The 22,885-nt window shown below is 37.9% G+C and overlaps 1 non-coding gene across 1 annotated transcript; it reads left to right on the top strand.

Moving 5' to 3' along the window:
* The first annotated feature begins 2,234 nt into the window (after nucleotides 1–2,234).
* Nucleotides 2,235–2,342, top strand: LOC148548926 (small nucleolar RNA R71). The gene has a single exon (XR_015897020.1). It is a non-coding gene; the product is annotated as a small nucleolar RNA R71 (small nucleolar RNA).
* Nucleotides 2,343–22,885: the final 20,543 nt, after the last annotated feature.

Here is a 22,885-nt window from a genome sequence, read left to right as displayed (position 1 = left end):
AAGAAGAAGAGATGGAGGTGTGTTGATGGTTCGGCCAGGGGGGTTTAGGTGGTTGTATGAGGAAGAAGAGGTAATGGGGAAGAGTGATTGAGGTGATTGGTGAGGGGTATTTGTGGAAGAGAGTTATGAAAATGTGTGAAGAGGAGAGAAGAAGTGGTGGGGATCCTGTGGGATCCACAGATTCAGTGGGCCAAGGACTTAACATCCCTGCTCCAATTAGGCGTGTAAATCGCCCTTGCTGTGCAATCCTGGCATTTAACACCAGACTGCTGCTTGTTTCTGGCGTTAAACGCCCAAAGGTAGCCTATTTCTGGCATTTAACGCCAGGTAGATGCTTGTTTCTGGCGTTTAAACGCCAGAATGCTCCTCCTCCAGGGTGTGCTATTTTTAATGCTATTTTTCATTCTGTTTTTGATTTTTCAGTAGTTTTTGTGACTCCACATGATCATCAACCTATTAAAACACGAAATAACAAAAAGAAAATAAAATAGATGTGATTAAATAACATTGGGTTGCCTCCCAATAAGCGCTTCTTTAATGTCAATAGTTTAACAGTGAGCCCTCATGGAGCCTCACAGATAATCAGAGCAAGGTTGGAACCTCCCAACACCAAACTTAGAGCTTGAATGTGGGGGTTCAACATCAAACTTAGAGTTTGGTTGTGGCCTCCCAACACCAAACTTAGAGTTTAACTATGGGGGCTTTGGTTGACTCTGCAGTGAGAGAAGCTTTTCATGCTTCCTCTCCATGGTTACAGAAGGAGAACCTTGAGTCTTAAACACAAGGTAGTCCTCATTCAGTTGAAGGACCAACTCTCCTCTGTCCACATAAATCACAGCTCTTGCTATGGCTAGGAAGGGTCTTCCAAGGATGACGGATTCATCCTTATCCTTCCCAGTGTCTAGGATTATGAAATCAGCAGGGATGTAAAGGCCTTCAACCTTTACTAACACGTCCTCTACTTGTCCATAAGCCTGTTTTCTTGAGTTGTCTGCCATCTCTAAAGAGATTCTGGCAGCTTGCACCTCAAGGATCCCAAGTTTATCCATTACAGAAAGTGGCATTAAGTTTATGCCTGACCCCAGGTCACACAGAGCCTTCTCAAAGGTCATGGTGCCTATGGTACAGGGTATTAAGAATTTGCCAGGATCCTGTTTCTTTTGAGGTAATTTCTGCCTATCTAATGCATTCAGTTCATTGGTGAGCAAGGGAGGTTTATCTTCCCAAGTCTCATTACCAAATAATTTGGCATTCAGCTTCATGATTGCACCAAGGTACTTAGAAACTTGCTCTTCAGTGACGTCTTCATTCTCTCCAGAAGAAGAATACTCATCAGAGCTCATGAAGGGCAGAAGGAGGTTCAATGGAATCTCTATGGTCTCTAGATGAGCCTCAGATTCCTTTGGTTCCTCAAAGGGAAACTCCTTATTGGTCACTGAACGTCCCAGAAAGTCTTCCTCACTAGGATTCATGTCCTCCTCCTCCCTTGTAGGTTCGGCCATGATGGTCAAATCAATGGCCTTGCACTCTCTCTTCTGGATTTTCTTCTTCAGTGACCCTTTTACTCAGTTGGCCCACTTGTACCTCCAAATTTCTAATGGAGGACCTTGTTTCATTCATGAAACTTAAAGTGGCCTTAGATAGATCAGAGACTATATTTGCTAAGCTAGATGGATTCTACTCAGAATTCTCTGTCTGTTGCTGAGTGGATGATGGAAAAGGCTTGCTATTGCTAAACATGTTTCTTCCACCATCATTAAAGCCTTGTTGAGGCTTTTGTTGATCCTTCCATGAGAAATTTGGATGATTTCTCCATGAGGGATTATAGGTGTTTCCATAGGGTTCCCCATGTAATTCACCTCTACTATTGCAGGGTTTTCAGGATCATAAGCTTCTTCTTCAGAAGATGCCTCTTTAGTACTGTTGGATGATTCCTTCAATCCATTCAGACTCTGAGAGATCATATTGACTTGCTAAGTCAATATTTTGTTCTGAGCCAATATGGCATTCAGAGTATCAATTTCAAGAACTCCCTTCATCATAGGCGTCCCATTACTCACAGGATTCCTTTCAGAAGTGTACATGAACTGGTTATTTGTAACCATGTCAATGAGTTCTTGAGCTTCTGCAGGTGTTTTCTTTAGGTGAATGGATCCACCTGAAGAATGGTCCAACGACATCTTTGATAATTTAGACAGACCATCATAGAATATATCCAGGATGGTCCATTCTGAAAGCATGTCAAAAGGACACTTTTTGGTCAGTTCCTTGTATCTCTCCCAAGTTTCATAGAGGGATTCACCTTCTTTTTGTCTGAAGATTTGAACATCCACTCTAAGCTTACTAAGCTTTTGAGGAGGAAAGAACTTGGCTAAGAAAGCCGTGACCAGCTTATCCCAAGAGTTCAGGCTATCCTTAGGTTGAGAGTCCAACCATATTCTAGCTCTGTCTCTTACAGCAAACGAGAAAAGCATAAGCCTGTAGACCTCGGGATCAACCCCATTGGTCTTAACAGTATCACAGATCTGCAAGAATTCAGTTAAGAACTGAAAAGGATCTTCTGATGGAAGTCCATAAATTTTGCAGTTCTGTTGCATCAGATAAACTAATTGAGGTTTCAGCTCAAAATTGTTTGCTCCAATGGCAGGGATTGAGATGCTTCTTCTATGTAAATTAGAATTTGGTGCAGTAAAGTCACCAAGCATCTTCCTTGCATTGTTATTATTTTCGGCCATGTCTCCTTCTTTTTCGAAAATTTCTGTCAGATTTTCTCCAGAGAGTTGTGCTTTAGCTTCCCTTAGCTTCCTCTTCAGAGTCCTTTCAGGTTCAGGATCAGCTTCAACAAGAATGTTCTTATCCTTGTTCCTGCTCATATGAAAAAGAAGAAAACAGAAAAGAAAATATGGAATCCTCTATGTCACAGTATAGAGATTCCTTATGTAAGTATAAGAAGAAAAGAATATAAGAAGGAAAAGATAAGAATCCAAACACAGAGGGGAAGAGTGGGTTCGAATTCTTGAGAAGAAGAGAAGTGTTAGTAGATAGATAAAATAATTAGAAAGAGATGAGAGGGAGAGAATTTCAAAAATTAGAAGAAGAAAAAAAGAAAAATATTTTTGTTGTTATTTTATTTATTAATTAGTATTCGAAAAAGTTAGAAGAAACAATTAATTAATTAAAAAGATTTTTGAAAAAGAGGGAGGTGATTTTCGAAAATCAGGAGAGAGAAAAGTAATTAGGTAGTTTTGAAAAAGATATGATTGAAATAGTAAACTTTTAAAATCAAACAAAAAGTTAAGTGGTTAATTGAAAAAGATTTGAAAATCAAATTTGAAAGAGTGAGAAGTTATGAAAGATTTTGAAATTGATTTTGAAAAGATATGATTGAAATTGAAAAAGATATGATTGAAATTTAATTTGAAAAAGATTTAAAAAGGAAATTAAAAAGATTTGATTTTTGAAAATTAAAGTTGATTACTTGACCAACAAGAAACTAAAAGATAGGATTTTAAAATTTAAAGAATGAACCTTTCTTAATAGGCAAGTAACAACTTGAGATTTTTAAATCAAAATATTAAAAGTTAGTATTAATTTCGAAAATATGAGATAAAAATAAGAAAAAGATTTTTGAAAATCATTTTGAAATTTTCAAAAATCATAAAAGAAAAATAAAAAAGATTTGATTTTTGAAAAAGATATAATTTTTAAAGATGAAAATTTGATTTGACTCATAAGAAACAATTAAATTTAAAAACTTTTTGACTAAATCAAACCAAATTTTCGAAAATTTATGAGAGAATAAGGGAAAGATATTTTTTTGATTTTTGAATTTTTAATGAAGAAAGAGAAAAACAATTAAAAGACTCAAAACATGAGAATTCAAGATCAAAACAATGAATGCATGCAAGAACACTATGAATGTCAAGATGAACACCAAGAACACTTTGAAGATCATGATTAACATCAAGAACTTATTTTGAAAAATTTTCAAGAAAATAAAAACATGCAAGACACCAAACTTAAAAATTTTTAATGTTTACACACTAACAAATTGAAAATGCATATGAAAAACAAGAAAAGACAGAAAATATGAAAATGCAAAGATCAAACAAAGAAGATCATCAAGAACAACTTGAAGATCATGAAGAACATTATGCATGAGTTTTTGAAAATTTTTATGAAAATAAAAAATATGCAATTGACACCAAACTTAAAAATTGACACTAGACTCAAATAGGAAGCACAAAATTTTTGCTTTTTATGATTTTATTAAATTATTTTGATTTTTTCGAAAATTATTTTGGGGAAAAAGAAAAAGAAGATATTTTTTTATATATTATTTTCGAAAATAAGAAATAAAAAAGCTTAAAAATAAAATTACCCAATCTGAGCAACAAGATGAACCGTCAGTTGTCCAAACTCGAACAATCCCCGGCAACGGCGCCAAAAACTTGGTGCATGAAATTGTGATAATCAACAATGGCGCCAAAGACTTGGTGCTCTCAAACGTGAATCACACTTTGTCACAACTTCGCACAACTAACCAGCAAGTGCACTGGGTCGTCCAAGTAATAAACCTTACGTGAGTAAGGGTCGATCCCACGGAGATTGTCGGCCTGAAGCAAGCTATGGTCACCTTGTAAATCTCAGTCAGGCGGATTCAAATGGTTATGGTGAATTGATAATAAATATAAATAAAATATAAACTAGGATAGAGATACTTATGTAATTCATTGGTGAGAATTTCAGATAAGCGTATAGAGATGCTTTCGTTCCTCCTGAACCTCTGCTTTCCTGCTGTCTTCATCCAATCATTCCTACTCCCTTCCATGGCAAGCTGTATGTTGGGCATCACCGTTGTCAATGGCTACATCCCTCCTCTCTGTGAAAATTGTCCAATGCGCTGTCACTGTATGGCTAATCATCTGTCGGTTCTCGATCATACTGGAATAGGATTTACTATCCTTTTGCGTCTGTCACTACGCCCAGCACTCGCGAGTTTGAAGCTCGTCACAGCCATCCCTTCCCAGATCGTACTTGGAATACCACAGACAAGGTTTAGACTTTTCGGATCTCAGGAATGGCCGTCCATGGGTTCTAAATTATACTACGAAGACTCTAATATCTCGGACTCGGTCCCCTGTAGTAGATATCTAAGAGATACTCATTCTATATCATCTTCATGTAGAACGGAAGTGGTTGTCAGGCACGCGTTCATAGGTGAGAATGGTGATGAGCGTCACATAATCATCACATTCATCATGTTCTTGGGTGCGAATGAATATCTTAGAATAGGAATAAGCTTGAATTGAATAGAAAAACAATAGTACTTTGCATTAATTCATGAGGAACAGTAGAGCTCCACACCTTAATCTATAGTGTGTAGAAACTCTACCGTTGAAAATACATAAGTGATAATTGAGTTCATTGGTCTCGGCCCCAAAGGGGAACCGGAGTAACTAAGACTTCGAATACAATAATAAAAAGTCCTATTTATACTAAACTAGTTACTAGGGTTTACAGAAATGAGTAAATGATGCAGAAATCTACTTTCGGGGCCCACTTGGTGTGTGCTTGGGCTGAGCATTGAGCTTTACATGTGTGAGGCTTCTCTTGGAGTTGAACGCCAGTTTGTAACCTGTTTCTGGCGTTTAACTCCACTCTGCAACCTGTTTCTGGCGTTTAACTCCAGAATGCAACATGGAACTGGCATTGAACGCCAGTTTGCGTCATCTAAACTCGGGAAAAGTATGGACTATTATATATTGCTGGAAAGCCCTGGATGTCTACTTTCCAACGCAATTAAGAGCGCGCCATTTGGAGTTCTGTAGCTCCAGAAAATCCACTTTGAGTCCAGGGAGGTCAGAATCCAACAACATCTGCAGTCCTTCTTCAACCTCTGAATCTGATTTTTGCTGAAGTACCTCAATTTTAGCCAGAAAATACCTAAAATCACAAAAAAATACACAAACTCATAGTAAAGTCCAGAAATGTGATTTTTATTTAAAAACTAATAAAATTATACTAAAAACTAACTAAATCATACTAAAAATTATGTAAAAACAATGCCAAAAAGCATATAAATTATCCGCTCATCACTTTTCACCATGGAAAATGGCAATGATCACTTATCTCATCATGGTATTCACCATGAAAGAGGGAAGTAGCAAAAAGGGACACCAGCATATGGCTGTAAGCCCAACCCTGCATGAGGTAGTGAACAAGATCCTGTCTCTTGAGCATCTTAAGCTAATCCATGAGAGCACAGGAAGGAAGCTCCCAGTAAGGAGTATTGATTTATTCCTCTATGACTATCTTCCTCCTTGAAAGGAGCTGTCTGTCAAGCTAATGACATTAAAAAAGCGCTTGTTGGGAGGCAACCCTACTTAATTAATAATTTCTATTTTCTTTCATTTTGTTTTTCTTTAAAGTTTTGTTTTTATGTTCATTATCAAGTGCAGCAGTCAGAATAGAGACAGAATTATTCAACAGAGAAAACAAAATACTTTGGATGGAGTGTTATCAAAGTTGAATGCTAGCCAGGGTTCTCTGGCTAAGCGTTCAACACCCCAAATGGGTAGCATTGCTGGCGTTGAACACCAGCCAAGGAGCAGCCCCTGGGCGTTCAAACGCCAATGCAGAGAATCAATGAATCTGGATTTTCTAGCCTCTCAAGACCAGTAGGTCCCACAGAAGCTCCACCTACCCCACCTTCTTCTACCCTATTCTTCCCCATTGGTCATATTTGCCCAAGGATGAGCAAAACTCTTAAGTTTGGTGTTACAAAAGCTTTGCTTTTTGACTTCTACCACTCCTAAGTATGGCACCAAAGACTGGTGAAACCTCAAGGAAGAGAAAGGGAAAGGCATCTGCCCCACAAGAAGAGGATGGAGCAAACTAGAAAGCATGCACATGAGCCTGTGTAGCCGCCTCGACAAAAGCAAAGGAGTGACATTGAAGAGATCAAGCATCACATTAGATCTTCAAGGAGGAGCACTAGCCGCCACCATTAAAGATGGATTCATTCTCTTTACACCCTTTTCCTATTATTTTTTCTATTTTCTGTTATGTTTTTCTGTCTGTTCTCTTGTTCTTGTTGCATTTGCATTTGCATTTATGCCTTAGAGTTATAAAATGTTCCATATATCTCTCATCTTGCTTAAAAAAGAAAATTTTAATTGAAAAGAATTGAGAGAGATGCATGAATTTCAAATTTAAAATAAGAATAGTTTAATTATGTTGATGTGGTGTCATTGCTTTTGTTTTCTGAATATATGAATAAACAGTGCATATTTAAAGTTGTAATTTTAGAATTTTGGCTCTTGAAAGAATAAGGAAAAAGGAAAAGTATTATTGGTAATCTGAAAAATCCAAAAATTGATCCTTGAAGCAAGAAAAAACAGCAAAAAGAAAAAGAAAAAGCTTGCATGCAAAAAAAAAGTGACGAAAAATAAAAAGAAAAAAAATAAGCAAGCAGAAAAAGCCAAGAGCTCTTTAAACCAAAAGGCAAGGGTAAAAGGATCCAAGGCTTTGAGCATCAATGGATAGGAGGGCCCAAAGGAATAAAATCCTGGCCTAAGCGGCTCAAACAAGCTGTCCCTAACCATGTGCTTGTGGCGTGAAGGTGTTAAGTGAAAAGCTTGATACTGAACGGTTAAAGTCGTGGTCTAAAGCAAAAAGAGTGTGCTTAAGAACTCTGGACACCTCTATCTGGGGATTCTAGCAAAGCTGAATCACAATCTGAAAAGATTCACCCAGTAAAAGTGTATGTGGCATGAATGTATCCGGTGGTAATACTGGAAAACAGAGTGCTTAGGGTCACGACCAAGACTCTAAAAGATGTGTTCAAGAATAAAAAAGAACCTAACTCGGAGAATCAATGATATCATATGGATTCTAAGTTCCTAAAGATGCCAACCATTCTAAGTTTCAATGGATAGTGAGATGCCAAAACTATTCAGAAGCAAAAAGCTACTAATATATAATAGTCCATACTATGCCAAAACTGTCCGGATCTAACCTATCTGCACTCATAAGAGCATTTCTAGAGCTATCAAAGTCCAAATGGAGTGTTTTCAATGGCTATGGAAAGCTAACTTCCAAAGCTTTCCATCGATATATAATAGTTTATACTTTGCTTCAGATTAGAAGGCCCAAAACTAGCGTCCAACGCCAGTTTTCTGCCCCCTTCCAGGAGTCCAGCTCCCAAAGAACACAGACCATTCGAATTACACATTGTATTTTACTTTCAATATGAGTTTCCAAACCTCCTAGGTTGAGGGGAGGAGCCTTGATGAGTCCTATGAATTAATAAAAGTACTACTGTTTCTCTTCGATCCGTGTTTGGTTAATTCTAAGATGTATATTCATTCTTCATCAATATGAATGCATTGAACTGGCATAAGGTTATCACATTCTACATGGGTTTAGAGTGCGTCTTTCATCGGAAAATGATAAACCACCAGCTTAAATATACGTCTCTCAGACGGCTAATCCACAACTTCGTTGGGGACTTCTCGAGACATCAATTCAGCCAATTTACGCGGAGATTAGGGTCTCTGTGGTAGAGCCTAGAATCTAAGGCGCAGCATCTTCCGATCCGGAAGATTCGACCTTGACTGTGGCGTTTTAAGAAGGATCATCAAGGAGAATGAACTGTAGGAGCATTGATAAACTGCTATTTTACGGTTTATTTTGTATTGGATTGAGCGGATTCGATCGATTATTCTCACACTTATTCATAAAATTCGCATGTTTTACATTTTCCTTCCTAATTTTGTGCTATGATTGAACACATGCTTCTTTGGCCTTAATTTTGCTATGTTTAATCCTCTCTTATTACCATTCAATCCCTTGAGTTGTGTGTTAAGTGTTTTTAGGGTTTATAGGGCAGGAATGGCTTAGAGGATGGAAATGAAGCATACAAAAGTGGAAGGAATACAAGAAAATGAAGGAATTGCTGAGCTGTCAAGCCTGACCTCTTCGTACTAAATCGATCATAACTTGAGCTACAGAGGTTAAAATGAGGCGGTTCTAGTTGTGTTGGAAAGCTAACATCCGGGGCTTCAAAATGATATAAAACTTGACATAGTTGCTTTGCTGTTAGGTGATGCATACGCATGGATGACGCGTACGCATGGATAGTGCGGCAGACAAGCGATGCGTATGCGTGGGCGACGCGTACGCGTGACAGAGTCACATGCTGGACGTATCAGAAAATGCTGGGGGCAATTTCTGGGCTGTTTTTGGCCCGGTTCTAAGCCCAAAAATAGAGATTAAAGGCTGCAGAGTGGGGGAATCACATTCATACATTCACACTTCTCATTATTCACATAATTTTAGGATTCTTAGGTTTAGCTATTTTCAATTTTAGATCTTTACTCTATTTCAATTTAGTTTCTCTTCTACTTTTATTTGTTCTAATAGTTTGGTTTATTTATTTCTCTTATTGATTTCTCTATTTTCCCAATTTAGATTATGACTTCTCCATGTTAGATTCAATTTCCATATTAATGCAATTTGAGGTACTTCATATTTATGATTGCTTTCTTCTATTTGTGTTATTGATGCTTGCAATTGGTTGTTTGGATTTTATTATCTCTTATTACTTTTCTATGCTTTTATGTTGTGCCTTCCAAGTGTTTGATAATATGCTTAGTTGGATTTTAGTGTAGATTTCTCTCTTTTTGGCTTTGGTTGAGTAATTAGAGACTCTTGAGTTATCAAACTCCTTTGTTGATTGATAGTTGAAAGTTGCTAGTTGATTTGGATCCCTCTAAAGCTAGTCTTTCCTTAGGAGTTGACTAGGACTTGAGGAGTCAAATTGATTCATCCACATGACTTTCCTTCATTGTTAGAGGTTAACTAAGTGGTAGCAATGGACAATTGATGTCACAATTGATAAGGATAGCTAGGATAGGACTTCTAATTCTCATACCTTGCCAAGAGCTCTATTAGCTATTAGTTTAATTGTTGCAATTTACTTTTCTTGTTCCTTATTTAAAACCCCAAAAGGATACAATCTCATAACCAATTATAAGTACACTTCCCTGCAATTCCTTGAGAGACGACCCGAGGTTTAAATACTTTGGTTTATTTTTATTGGGTTTGCTTTAGTGACAAACAAATTTTTGTATGAAATGATTCTTTGTTGGTTTAGAAACTATACTAGCAACGAGAATTTATTGTGAATTCTTTACTAGCAAAAATCCGTTCATCAAAATGGCACCGTTGTTGGAGAATTGCAAACGTGTGCCTTATTATTGGTTATTGTGAATATTGTGCATAATTTTGCTTTTTCGTTTCTTTGTTAGTGTTTCTAGTTTTAAGAGTTTATTTTCATTAATTCTTATTAGTTTTGTTTTTACTTGCTACTATGAATTGTTACCCCTTTCGCTATGAGTTTGGTTCAAATTATGTTGTAGGGAACGGAAGCTATAATGAGAACATGCATCGAGGTCAGAACAATCAAAGATGGGAGGAGCCACATGGATTTGATCAACCCTCTTGATAACAACCTCCTCCAATGTGCCATGGGCAACGACCGTTCTACGATGCATCCCAAGACAATGGTTATGGTGGACCTTTTCGTGACAACCAACCTCAACCAAATTACTATGAGCAAGAGCCATTCGAAGATGCATATCAATCTAATAGCTATGGTGGACCCCCTTGTAGTTACCAACAAGCCCCCACCATATGCTTACGAACCACCTCCTCAACATAGCTTTGAACCACCATACTCACAAGCCACCTACAACCATTCACCTCCATATGACCCCAACCCTTACCCACCACACCAACCACCATATGAACCATACCCAGAACCACCACCTCAATATTCACCATCTCCATATCCTTACCGAGAAGAACCACCTTCCCACTATGAACTCTTTCTCTAAAATAATGAACCCAACCTCCACTAGATGACAACACCCTTAATGTTATTCGCCCAGGGCAATTAGAGCTTTAAACCACACTTACCTCTGCTTTCACTGGTCTAACCTCTACTATTCAAGTTTTTATATCCCGCATGGATCAATCATCTACCTCGAATACTTAAACCTCAAGCTCTAGTACACCACCACCCTTTATGGAAGAACAACCATATCCATCAATCCAAGAGCCACATGAGCCCAATTATGCTATTGACATGGAACAAGAGAGAAGGGATCGTCTAAGGGACTTAATGGATCGGATTCATGCATCTATACTTCAAGAGAAGGAAGAGGAGGCCCAAAATGTGGAAGTAGAGACCCTTGAAGATGAAGGAGTAGCTGAAGAATTGGTGAGGGAAGGCATCAAGGAGGAGTTCGATTTTGTATTAAAGCAAGTGGAGAAAGCCGAAATTATAGAAGAAGAGGAAGTGGTTGAAGACTTAGGAGATGCGGAACCTCCACGGGAAACTCAAGTCATAGAGTCTCCTTCCAAGACATTTGAAATTGATGTTGAGGAGGGTGTACAACCTCCAAGGCATATCATGGTTGAAGACTTTGAAGGGGATGATCAAGAGATGGACTCAATCATTGATGAGTTCTTATCTACAATTGAACCCTCTCCCACTAGACTTGACATGGAGATTAAAGAAGAAGGGGCACAACCTTCCATGCCCTTAGTAAGCGATGAAGAAAAGATTGAATTGGAAGAAAGCTACCAAGAGGAAGAGGTTGAAATTGAAGGGCTTGTAAAGAGATGGAAGTTGTCAAGGAAGAGCACAAGGGAATGGAGCTTGAAATCACCTTGCCAAAGTTGTTGGAGACCTCCCTCCCAAAGCCATTACCATCCAATACAACATTCAAGTGGGTAAAATTCATATCCCTTAGCTTTCTCATTCCACTTGAATTTGGTTTCTTTTAGACGGATGGACAACTCAGAGCTCTTTGTGGTTTTAATAGTAAAAGAGAGATGGTTAGTGGTTGGCATCACAATCCTAGGTTCGTTATGGTTGGATGTTCAAGGTCTAAGTGCAATGGTTAGTATAAGTCTCAATTGAATGGGTCTAGGAGGTTGTTTGGATGTCTCAGTGAGAATTTCGATTGTTCACCACCCAAGTGAAAAAATGATTATCAACAAGAAGACGGATGCAAAAGCAAGGTTTGGGACCCCAAAATTCATTCTAGCAATCAACACTCTTGGGGCCTTGTCACTTGCTTTAACTTGCTTGAAGGCTTTATGCGCCTAGTTTGGGACCCCAGAGGCTGTTGGAAGTACAAACATTGGTGGGGATTCCTGGACGAGTTCAAGCACAAGCCACCATGACAAGGAGCTCGCCAAATGTCCAACTTAAGGACTTTAACTAAAAGTGCTAGGTGGGAGACAACCCACCATGGTATGATCCTCCTTTTTATTAGTTTTAATTTATTTTTGTCGGTCTTAATTTCCAGTTCTGCATATTTACTTTTATTTCGCAATAAATAAGTCAAAAAAAATTTGCACTCGACGCGTAAGCGTCGATGACGCGCGCGCGTCATATGTCAGTGCGAAATAAAGGGAAATTGAACAGAGAGTTGCGATGTAGACGCACGGGAGGGGTGCCAGGCACATAGACCAACTCACGCGTATGCGTGCCTCACGCGTACGTGTCCCCTGCAGAAATTTCAACCACGCATAAGCATCAATAACGCCTACGCGTGGGGATGAAAATCGGCGTAAAGAGTGACTCGAACAAAGATTTGTGTGGCCATGGTGTTGGAGTCGCGCGAGTAGTCACGCGTACGCGTGACTGACGCTCACGCGTCAGTGTGCATGTTTGGCCACCCATGCATACGCGTGGGCGACGCTTACGCGTCGCATGTCTTCTTCGGTTTTCACGCGTATGCGTGATGCATGCGCGCGTGTCACATTCGTTTCTTGTTCTCTTCTCCTTTCTTCTTCTTTCTTCCTCCTTTCTTACATTCTTCTTCCTCATTCCTTTAACTTCTCACCCTTATTCTCTTTCATCCCATTTTTCTTATTGCATTTGCATACTTTCATTCATTGCATTTTAATTTTGTGCATGCTTTTATTTTCTTTTCTAAATTTGATACTTTTTTTTGGTGTTGAATTTCCATGCTCAACTGTTGAATATCTCTTGCATTACTCTGGTGCTTCATGACTTGTTTTATTCTGATTGAGTAATATTATTTAAGTCAATGCTAATCTTTTATGATACTTGTACTCTTTTTGCATTGACATGAATTTATATTGTCTTTTATTACCCATTATCTCTTTCACATTGTTGTAATTTTTGCACTATTTATATGCCATTTGCTTCTATTATTTTCTCACTTGCATGATGTAGCTACCATGTAATTGAGACCCTCATTATTTGGCATTAACCCAACCATATTTTATTTGTTTTCTATCTATGTTTTTGGGTTACTTTTTCTTCCTTTTCCTCTTCTTTCAAGATGGCCACCGAGAAGGGAAAGGGAAAGCTTCTGAATGGGGCGACCGACGAGTCCATCTGCACATTCTTTGGAGAAAAAGCGTCAGTTGGAGCTACCCGTCCACTTGAACATCTTTGCATGCACCGAGGACGGTGCAATATTTAAGTATGGGGAGGTCGATACCGACTTCCGTGGGTTAGTTACTTACTTTTTCAACACCAATGTTAATTTGTTAGTTGTTGCATTTACATGTTTGATTGCATGTTTGTTTGATTTTGTGCATAATTTTACCACTACTTGGTTGAAGTAACATTTTCTTTTTCAAGAAACTTTTTATACCATTTCATTAATTTGAATTGAAATTTTTATTGAACTTGTTTGAAGAAATTTATTTTGGAATATGGTTTAGAGCTCGAACACACAAAACCAGTGAGATTTTGAGCCTATTTGATTGGTTGCATTTTATCAACCAATATTTTATTTTTGGTGTGTGTTGTTCTCTCTAAAATTGTGATCTCTTTCTTGCTTGATTTTATATTTCCATTGTTTTATGTATGCATGCACTTATGTGATTGAGGCCTTGTTTCACTGAGCTTACATACCCATATGGCCTTACCCTTTCATTATCCTTTGCAAACCAATGTTGAGCCTATTTTACCCCTTTATTCTTTACTTTATCTCATTACTAACTCTAAGCAGAAAACAATAATGTCCTTAATTTGAATCCTTGGTTAGCTTAGACTAGTGAGAGTGTTCATGATTTAAGTGTGAGGAAATTGGGTTTGGAAACATTTGGTTTGAGAATTGGGTGTTGTGTAAAATATGAAAGAAAAAAAAGTTGAGCACATATTCTTGCATTCAATACCTTAGTCATATGCATTGAGAAAAGCAAAAGAAAAAAATAATAAAAAAATAAAAGAAGAAAAAGAAAAAAAATAGAAAAAAAAAGAAAAGAAAAAAATAATAATAAAAAGAGGACAAAATGCCCCAAAGTAAATGGTGGTAGCAATGTATATGAGTTGTACTCAAATTGGGATGCATGAATATGTGATAAACATAGTTAATAGGCAATTAGATTTGTGTACTGTGATTACATGGAATGTCTTAGGTTAGGTGAGCAGTTTAGGTTGGTCAAGGATTCAGATTTTAGTCCACTTAACCAAATACATTCCTACCTTCACCCTAACCCCATTAAAACCCTTAAAAGACCTATTGATATGTGTATTTGTGCATTAAATTTTTGTTGATTAGTAGAAGAAGAGCAAGCTTTAGAAAACAAGATTAGTAGAGAACCGAGAGAATCGACCCTTAAACACTTGAGTGATTAGAGTGTATACACTTCCAGTGAGGGTTCGATACTCGATTCTTTGGTCCCAGCTTTCATAAGCTATTTTCTTCTGCAAGTTTACTTGTACTTTATTTTGTGATTTGAATTAGTGAGATCCAATTCGTATTTCTTCTTGAAGGATTTGTTTACTTTTAACCAAGTAGGTAAAAGTATTTTGCATTTAGTAGCATTCATATAGATAGGTTGCATTTCATACTTTCTACCATTCCTCTTCACTCTTTTGGTCCTCTTGAGCTTAGCATGAGGACATGCTAATGTTTAAATGTGGGAAGATTAATAAACCGCTATTTTATGGTTTATTTTGTATTGGATTGAGCAGATTCTATCTATTATTCTCACACTTATTCATAGAATTTACATGTTTTACATTTCCCTTCCTAAATTTGTGCTATGATTGAAAACATGCTTCTTTGGCCTTAATTTTGCTATGTTTAATCCTCTCTTATTACCATTCGATGCCTTGAGATGTGTGTTAAGTGTTTTCAGGGTTTATAGGGCAGGAATGGCTTAGAGGATGGAAATTAAGCATGCAAAAGTGGAAAGAATACAAGAAAATGAAGGAATTGCTGATCTGTCAAGCATGACCTCTTCGTACCAAATCGATCATAACTTGCACTACAGAGGTTCGAATGAGGCGGTTCTAGTTGCGTTAGAAAGCTAACATCCGGGGCTTCAAAATGATATAAAATTTGCCATAGTTGCCTTGCTGTTAGGCGACACGTACGCATGGATGACGCGTACGCGTGGATAGTGCGGCAGACAAGCGACGCGTACGCGTGACAGAGCCACGTGCTGGACATATCAGAAAATGCTGGGGGCAATTTCTGGGCTAATTTTGGCCCAGTTCCAAGCCGGAAAACACAGATTAAAGGTTGCAGAGTGGGGAAATCACATTCATGCATTCACACTTCTCATTATTCACATAATTTTAGGATTCTTAGGTTTAGCTATTTTCAATTTTAGATCTCTACTCTATTTCAATTTAGTTTCTCTTCTACTTTTATTTGTTCTAATAGTTTAGTTTATTTATTTCTCTTATTGATTTCTCTATTTTCCCAATTTAGTTTATGACTTTTCAAGGTTAGATTCAATTTCCATATTAATGCAATTTGAGGTATTTAATATTTATTATTGCTTTCTTCTATTTGTGTTATTGATGCTTGCAATTGGTTGTTTGGATTTTATTATCTCTTATTGCTTTTCTATGCTTTTATGTTGTGCCTTCCAAGTATTTGATAATATGCTTGGTTGGATTTTAGTGTAGATTTCTCTCCTTTTGGCTATGGTTGAGTAATTAAAGACTCTTGAGTTATCAAACTCCTTTGTTGATTGATAGTTGAAAGTTGCTAGTTGATTTGGATCCCTCTAAAGCTAGTCTTTCCTTAGGAGTTGACTAGGACTTGAGGAATTGATGAGCGGATAATTTATATGCTTTTTGGCATTATTTTTAGGTAGTTTTTAGTATGATTTAGCTACTTTTTAGTATATTTTTTTGTTTTTATGCAAAATTCACATTTCTGGACTTTACTATGAGTTTGTGTATTTTTTTGTGATTTCAGATATTTTCTGGCTGGAATTGAGGGACCTGAGCAAAAATCTGATTCAGAGGCTGAAAAAGGACTGCAGATGCTGTTGGATTCTGACCTCCCTGCACTCGAAATGGATTTTTCGGAGCTACAGAAGCCCAATTGGCACGCTCTCAATTGTGTTGGAAAGTAGACATCCTGGGCTTTCCATAAATATATAATAGTCCATATTTTGCCTAAGATTTGATGGCCCAAACCGGCGTTCCATGTCAGCATAAAAATTCTGGTGTAAAAACGCCCAAACTGGCACCAGAATTGGAGTTAAACGCCCAAACTGGCACCAAAGCTGGCGTTTAACTCCAGGAACAGCCTATGCACGTGGAAGCTTCAATGCTCAGCCTAAGCACACACCAAGTGGGCCTGGAAGTGGATCTCTGCATCATTTACTTATTTCTGTAAACCCTAGGTTACTAGTTTTCTATAAATAGGACCTTTTACTATTGTATTTTCATCTCTGGAACACATTATGTAACTTTTACATTCTGAGACCTCCATGGGAGGCTGGCCACTCGGCCATGTCTACCCTATTTTCACTAATGTATTTTCAACGGTGGAGTTTCTACACCCCATAAATTAAGGTGTGGAACTTTGCTATTCCTCATGAATTAATGAAAAGTACTACTGTTTTCTATTCAATTCAAGCTTATTGTTATTCCAAGATATTCACTCGCACTTCAACATGATGAATGTGATGATCCGTGACACTCATCATCATTCTCACCTATGAACGCGTGCCTGACAACCACATCCGTTCTATCTGCAATAGCTTGAGTGCATATCTCTTGGGTTTCTAATCTAAGATTAGAACCTTCGTGGTATAGGCTAGAATTATTGGCGGCCATTCTTGAGATCCGGAAAGTCTAAACCTTGTCTGTGGTATTCCGAGTAGGATCTGGGATGGGATGATTGTGACGAGCTTCAAACTCGTGAGTGTTGGGCGTAGTGACAGACGCAAAAGGATCAATGGATCCTATTCCAACATGAGTGAGAACCGACAGATGATTAACCGTGCGGTGACAGCGCATTTGGACCATTTTCACTGAGAGGACAGATGGTAGTCATTGACAACGGTGATCCCCCAACATATAGCTAGCGATGAAAATGAGTATGAATGATTGGAAGAAGGCAGCAGGAAAGCAGAGGTTCAAAAGGAACAAATCATCTTCATACGCTTATCTGAAACTCCTGCCAATTAATTACATAAGTATTTCTATCTTATTTTCTGTTTTAATTATATTTTAATTATCAAAACTCATAACAATTTGAATCCGCCTGACTGAGATTTATAAGATGACCATAGCTTGCTTCAAGCCGACAATCTCCGTGGGATCGACCCTTACTCACGTAAGGTATTACTTGGATGACCCAGTGCACTTGCTGGTCAAGTGCACAGATTTGTGTGAAAAGTGTGCGATCACGATTCCGTGTACCAAGTTTTTGGTGCCGCTGCCGGGGATTGTTCGAGTTTGGATAACTAACGGTTCATCTTGTTGCCTCAGATTAGGTAATTTTATTTTGTGTTTAACCTTTTTAATTTTAATTCTGAAAAATTCAAAAAAAATAAAATAAATAAATTATTCTATGTTCTTCAGAATTTTTAAGAATGAATTCTAGAGTTTCAAATGATGCTTTTATCATCACAGGAGCTAGTTGATTCCCATCAATTTGGCTGTTGTATGTAATGTCCTGCTGAAGCTTTAGACTAACATTGCATGATTCCTGGAATTCTTATTCAAAATTTTGAATTTCTTTTATTTTTTTTCTACTAATTAATTTTCGAAAAATACAAAAAAAAATTCATATAATCATAAAAACCAAAAATTTATGTTTCTTGTTCGAGTCTAGTGTCACATTTTAAGTTTGGTGTCTTGTATATTTGTAATTATCTTGCATTTTTCTAAAATATATGCATTATGTTCTTCATTGATCTTCAAGTTGTTCTTGTTGATTTTCTTGGGTCTAATCTTTAAATTCTCTTGTTTTGTGTCTATTGATGTTTCTCATGTGCATTCTCAATTTGTTAGTGTCTCTAATATGAAAATTACTAAGTTTGGTGTCTTGCATGCATTGTTTATTTGATCTTAGTTATTCATGATTAGTTTCATTTTGTTGTTTCTCTCTCTCATCATTAAAAATTCAAAAAAAAATTTCAAAATTATATCTTTTCAAGTCAATAATACAGAGAATTGAAGATTCAGAACATACAACAGAGGAATTACAGAGAAAAACCTGGGCGTTCAAAACGCCCAGTGAAGAAGGAATTCTGGCGTTTAAATGCCAGCCAGGGTACCTGGCTGGGCATTAAACGCCCAAAAGGGTATCATTTTGGGCGTTAAACGCCAGAATGGACACCATTCTAGGCGTTTAACGCCAAGATAGCAGCAAGGAGGTAATTTTGTTTTCAATTCAAATCTTTTTCAATTTTCAAAGTTTTAAAACTAATTTTTCAAAATCTTATCTTTTTCATATCCTCTCTTATCAATCATATCTTTTTCAAAATCAAATCTTTTTAATTATTTTTTAATATTTTCGAAAATCCGTGCTACAATTAATGATTTGATTAAAAAATTCAAGTTGTTACTTGCTTATTAAGAAAGATTCAATATTTGAATTTTAGAATCATATCTTTTAAATTTCTTGTTAGCCAAGTAATTAATTTCCAATCATATCATTAATTTAAAATCTTTTCAAATTGTTTTTCAATCATACCTTCTCAATCACATCTTTTTCAAAATAATTTTCAATAATATCTTTTTGATTGATAATTTCAAAATCTTTTTCAAAATCACTTAACCACTTTCTCACTATTAATTTTCAAAAACCATCAACCACTTTTTCAAAATTCCTTTTAATTAATTTAAATTTTTAATTTTGTTTTCGAAAATTCTTCTTCCTCCTCACCTTTTTCAATTTAAGGACTACACTCCTCCTCAATTAGCAATTCGGACTATCTCTCCTTCTTCATATGTTCGAATTCTTACCTACCTACCTCATCCCTCTGTTCCTATCTTCCTCTGACACCTCAACAAATCTCTATACTGTGACATAGAGGATTCTATACTTTCTTGTTCTCTTCTCTTTCATATGAACAGGAACAAAGACAAAGGTATTCTTGTTGAAGCTGATCCTGAACTTGAAATGACCTTGAAGAGGAAGCTAAGAGAAGCTAAAGCATAACTCTTTGGAGAGGACCTGACAGAAGTTTTCGAAAAGGAAGAAGACATGGCAGCCGAAAATAACAACAATGCCAACAATACAAGGAAGATGCTTGGTGACTTCACTGCACCCTCTTCTGACTTCTGTGGAAGGAGCATCTCAATTCCTGCAATTGGAGCAAACAACTTTGAGCTTAAGCCTCAATTAGTTTCTCTGATGCAGCAGAATTTCAAGTATCATGGACTTCCATTGGAAGATCCTCATCAGTTTCTAGCTGAATTCTTGCAAATCTGTGACACTGTTAAGACCCATGGGGTTGACCCTGAGGTTTACAGACTTATGCTTTACCCTTTTACTGTAAGAGACAGAGCTAGGACATGGTTGGACTCACAACCTAAAGAAAGCCTGAACTCTTGGGAAATGCTGGTCAATGCCTTCTTGGCAAAGTTCTTTCCACCTCAAAAATTGAGTAAGCTTAGAGTGGAAGTCCAGACCTTCAGACAGAAGGAAGGCGAATCCCTCTATGAAGCATAGGAAAGATACAAACAATTGATCAGAAGGTGTCCTTCTGGCATGCTTTCAGAATGGAGCATCATATGCATATTCTATGATGGTCTGTCTGAACTGTCCAAGATGTCATTAGACAACTCTGCTGGTGGATCTCTTCATCTGAAGAAGATGCCTGAAGGAGCCCAGGAACTCATTGAAATTGTTGCAAATAACTAGTTCATGTACACTTCTGAAAGAAATCCTGTGAAAAATGGGACAACTCAGAAGAAAGAAGTTCTAGAAATTGATACTCTGAATTCCATATTGGCTCAGAATAAAATATTGACTCAACAAGTCAATATGATTTCTCAGAGTCTGTCTAGAATGTAAGCTGCATCAGGCAGTACTAAGGAGGTTTCCTCTGAAGAAGAAGCCTATGACCCTGAGAATCCTGCAATGACAGAGGTGAATTACATGGGAGAATCCTATGGAAACACCTACAATCCTTCATGGAGGAATCATCCTAATCTCTCATGGAAGGATCAACAGAAGCCTAATCAAGGCTTCAATAATAATAATAATGGTGGAAGAAACAGGTTTGGCAATAGCAAACCTTTTCTATCATCTCCTCAGCAACAGACAGAGAATTCTAAGTAGAGCCACTCTGACTTAGCAACTGTAGTCTCTGATCTATCTAAGACCATTTTCAGTTTCATGACTGAAGCAAGGTCCTCCATCAGAAATTTGGAGGCACAAGTGGGTCAGCTGACTAAGAGAATTACTGAAACTCCTCCCAGCACTCTCCCAAGCAATACAGAAGAAAATCCTAAGAGAGAGTGCAAGGCCATAACCATGACCAACATGGCCGAACCTGGAGAGACTGAAGAGGACGTGAGTCCCAGTGAGAAAAACATCATGGGATGTCCTCTAGACAAAAGGGAGTTCCCCTTTGAGGAACCAAAGGAATCTAAGGGTCATACAGAGACCATAGAGATTTCATTAAACTTCCTTCTGCCATTCATGAGCTCTGACGAGTATTCCTCCTCTGAAGAGGATGAAGATATTGCTGAAGAGCAAGTTGCTAAGTATCTGGGAGCAATCATGAAGCTGAATGCCAAGTTATTTGGTAATGAGACTTGGGAGGATGAACCTCCATTGCTCATCAATGAACTGAATGATCTGGTTCAACTGAGATTACCTCAGAAGAGACAGGATCCTGGAAAGTTCTCAATACCTTGTACCATAGGAACCATGACCTTTGAGAAGACTCTGTGTGACCTAGGGTCAAGTATAAACCTCATGCTCCTCTCTGTAATGGAGAAACTAGGGATCCTTGAGGTGCAAGCTGCAAGAATCTCACTAGAGATGGCAGACAATTCAAGGAAACAGGCTTATGGACTTGTAGAGGATGTCCTGGTAAAGGTTGAAGGCCTTTACATCCCTGCTGACTTCATAATCCTGGACACTGGAAAGAGTAAGGATGAATCCATCATCCTTGGCAGGCCCTTCCTAGCCACAGCAAAAGCTGTGATTGATGTTGACAGAGGAGAATTGGTCCTTCAAGTGAATGAGGACTACCTTGTGTTTAAGGCTCAAGGATCTCCCTCTGTAACCATGGAGAGGAAGCATGAAAAGATTTTCTCAATGCAGAGTCAAACAGAGCCCCCAAATTCAAACTCTAAGTTTGGTGTTGGGAGGCCATCATCATGCTCTGAGTATCTGTGAGGCTCCATGAGAGCCCACTGTCAAGCTACTGACATTAAAAAAGTGCTTGTTGGGAGGCAACCCAATTTTTACTTATCTATGTTAAATTTCTATTGTTATTTTACATTTTCCTTAGGTTGATGATCATGTGGAGTCACAAAAATAATTGCAAAAATCAAAGCAAAATCAAAAACAGCATTAAAAATAGCACACCCTGGCGTTTAACGCCAGAAAAGGGCAACAAGCTGGCATTTAACGCCAGAAAGGGAAGAAAAGCTGGCATTAAACGCCAGAAATGGGCAGCAACCTAGCATTTAACGCCAGGATTAGCACTCCAAGGGGCGTTTACATGCCAACATGGTGCAGGGATGAGAAATTCTTGACACCTCAAGATTTGTGAACCCCACAGGATCCCCACCTACCTCAACTCTCTCCTTCTCTTCTTCACACCTTTCCATAACACCCTTTTCCAAATACCCCTTACCAATCACCTCCATTTCTCTTCCCCATCACATCTTCACCAATCACCTCCACCCACTCTTCCCCAAAAACCCCACCAACCTCACAATTCAAATTCAAATACTTTCCCTCCTAAGCCCAACCCCTAATACACGAAAACCCCCTCTCTCTTACCCTATAAATACCCCCTTCACCACCTTCATTTTCACACATCCTACACACTTCTTTCCAACTTGGCCGAACCTACACCAACCCTCCATCTCCTCTATTTTCTTCTTCTTCTACTCACTTCTTTCTTCTTTTGCTCGAGGACAAGCAAACCTTTTAATTTTGGTGTGGTAAAAGTGTCGCTTTTTGTTTTTCCATAACCATTTATAGCACCTAAGGCCAGAGAAACCTCTAGAAAGAGGAAAGGGAAGGCAAAAGCTTCCACCTCTTAGTTATGGGAGACGGAGAGATTCATCTCAAAGGTGCTTCAAGACCACTTCTATGAAGTTGTGGCAAAGAAAAAGATGATCCCCGAGGTTCCCTTTAAGCTCAAAAAGAGTGAATGTCCGGAGATCCGACATGAGATTCGAAGAAGAGGTTGGGAAATTCTCACCAACCCCATTCAACAATTCGGGATCTTAATTGTTCAAGAGTTCTATGCTAATGCATGGATCACCAAAAACCATGATCAAAGTGTGAACCCGGACCCAAAGAATTGGCTTACAATGGTCCGGGGAAAATACTTAGATTTCAGTTCGGAAAATGTAAGATTGGCATTCAACTTGCCA

The sequence above is a fragment of the Arachis ipaensis genome, chromosome B8, assembly GCF_059453495.1.
Source record: "Arachis ipaensis isolate K30076 ecotype BB chromosome B8, ASM5945349v1, whole genome shotgun sequence".
In the NCBI taxonomy this organism is placed as follows: domain Eukaryota; kingdom Viridiplantae; phylum Streptophyta; class Magnoliopsida; order Fabales; family Fabaceae; genus Arachis; species Arachis ipaensis.
Note: the sequence above shows the minus strand (reverse complement) of the source record. Positions and strands in the feature narration are given on the sequence as shown.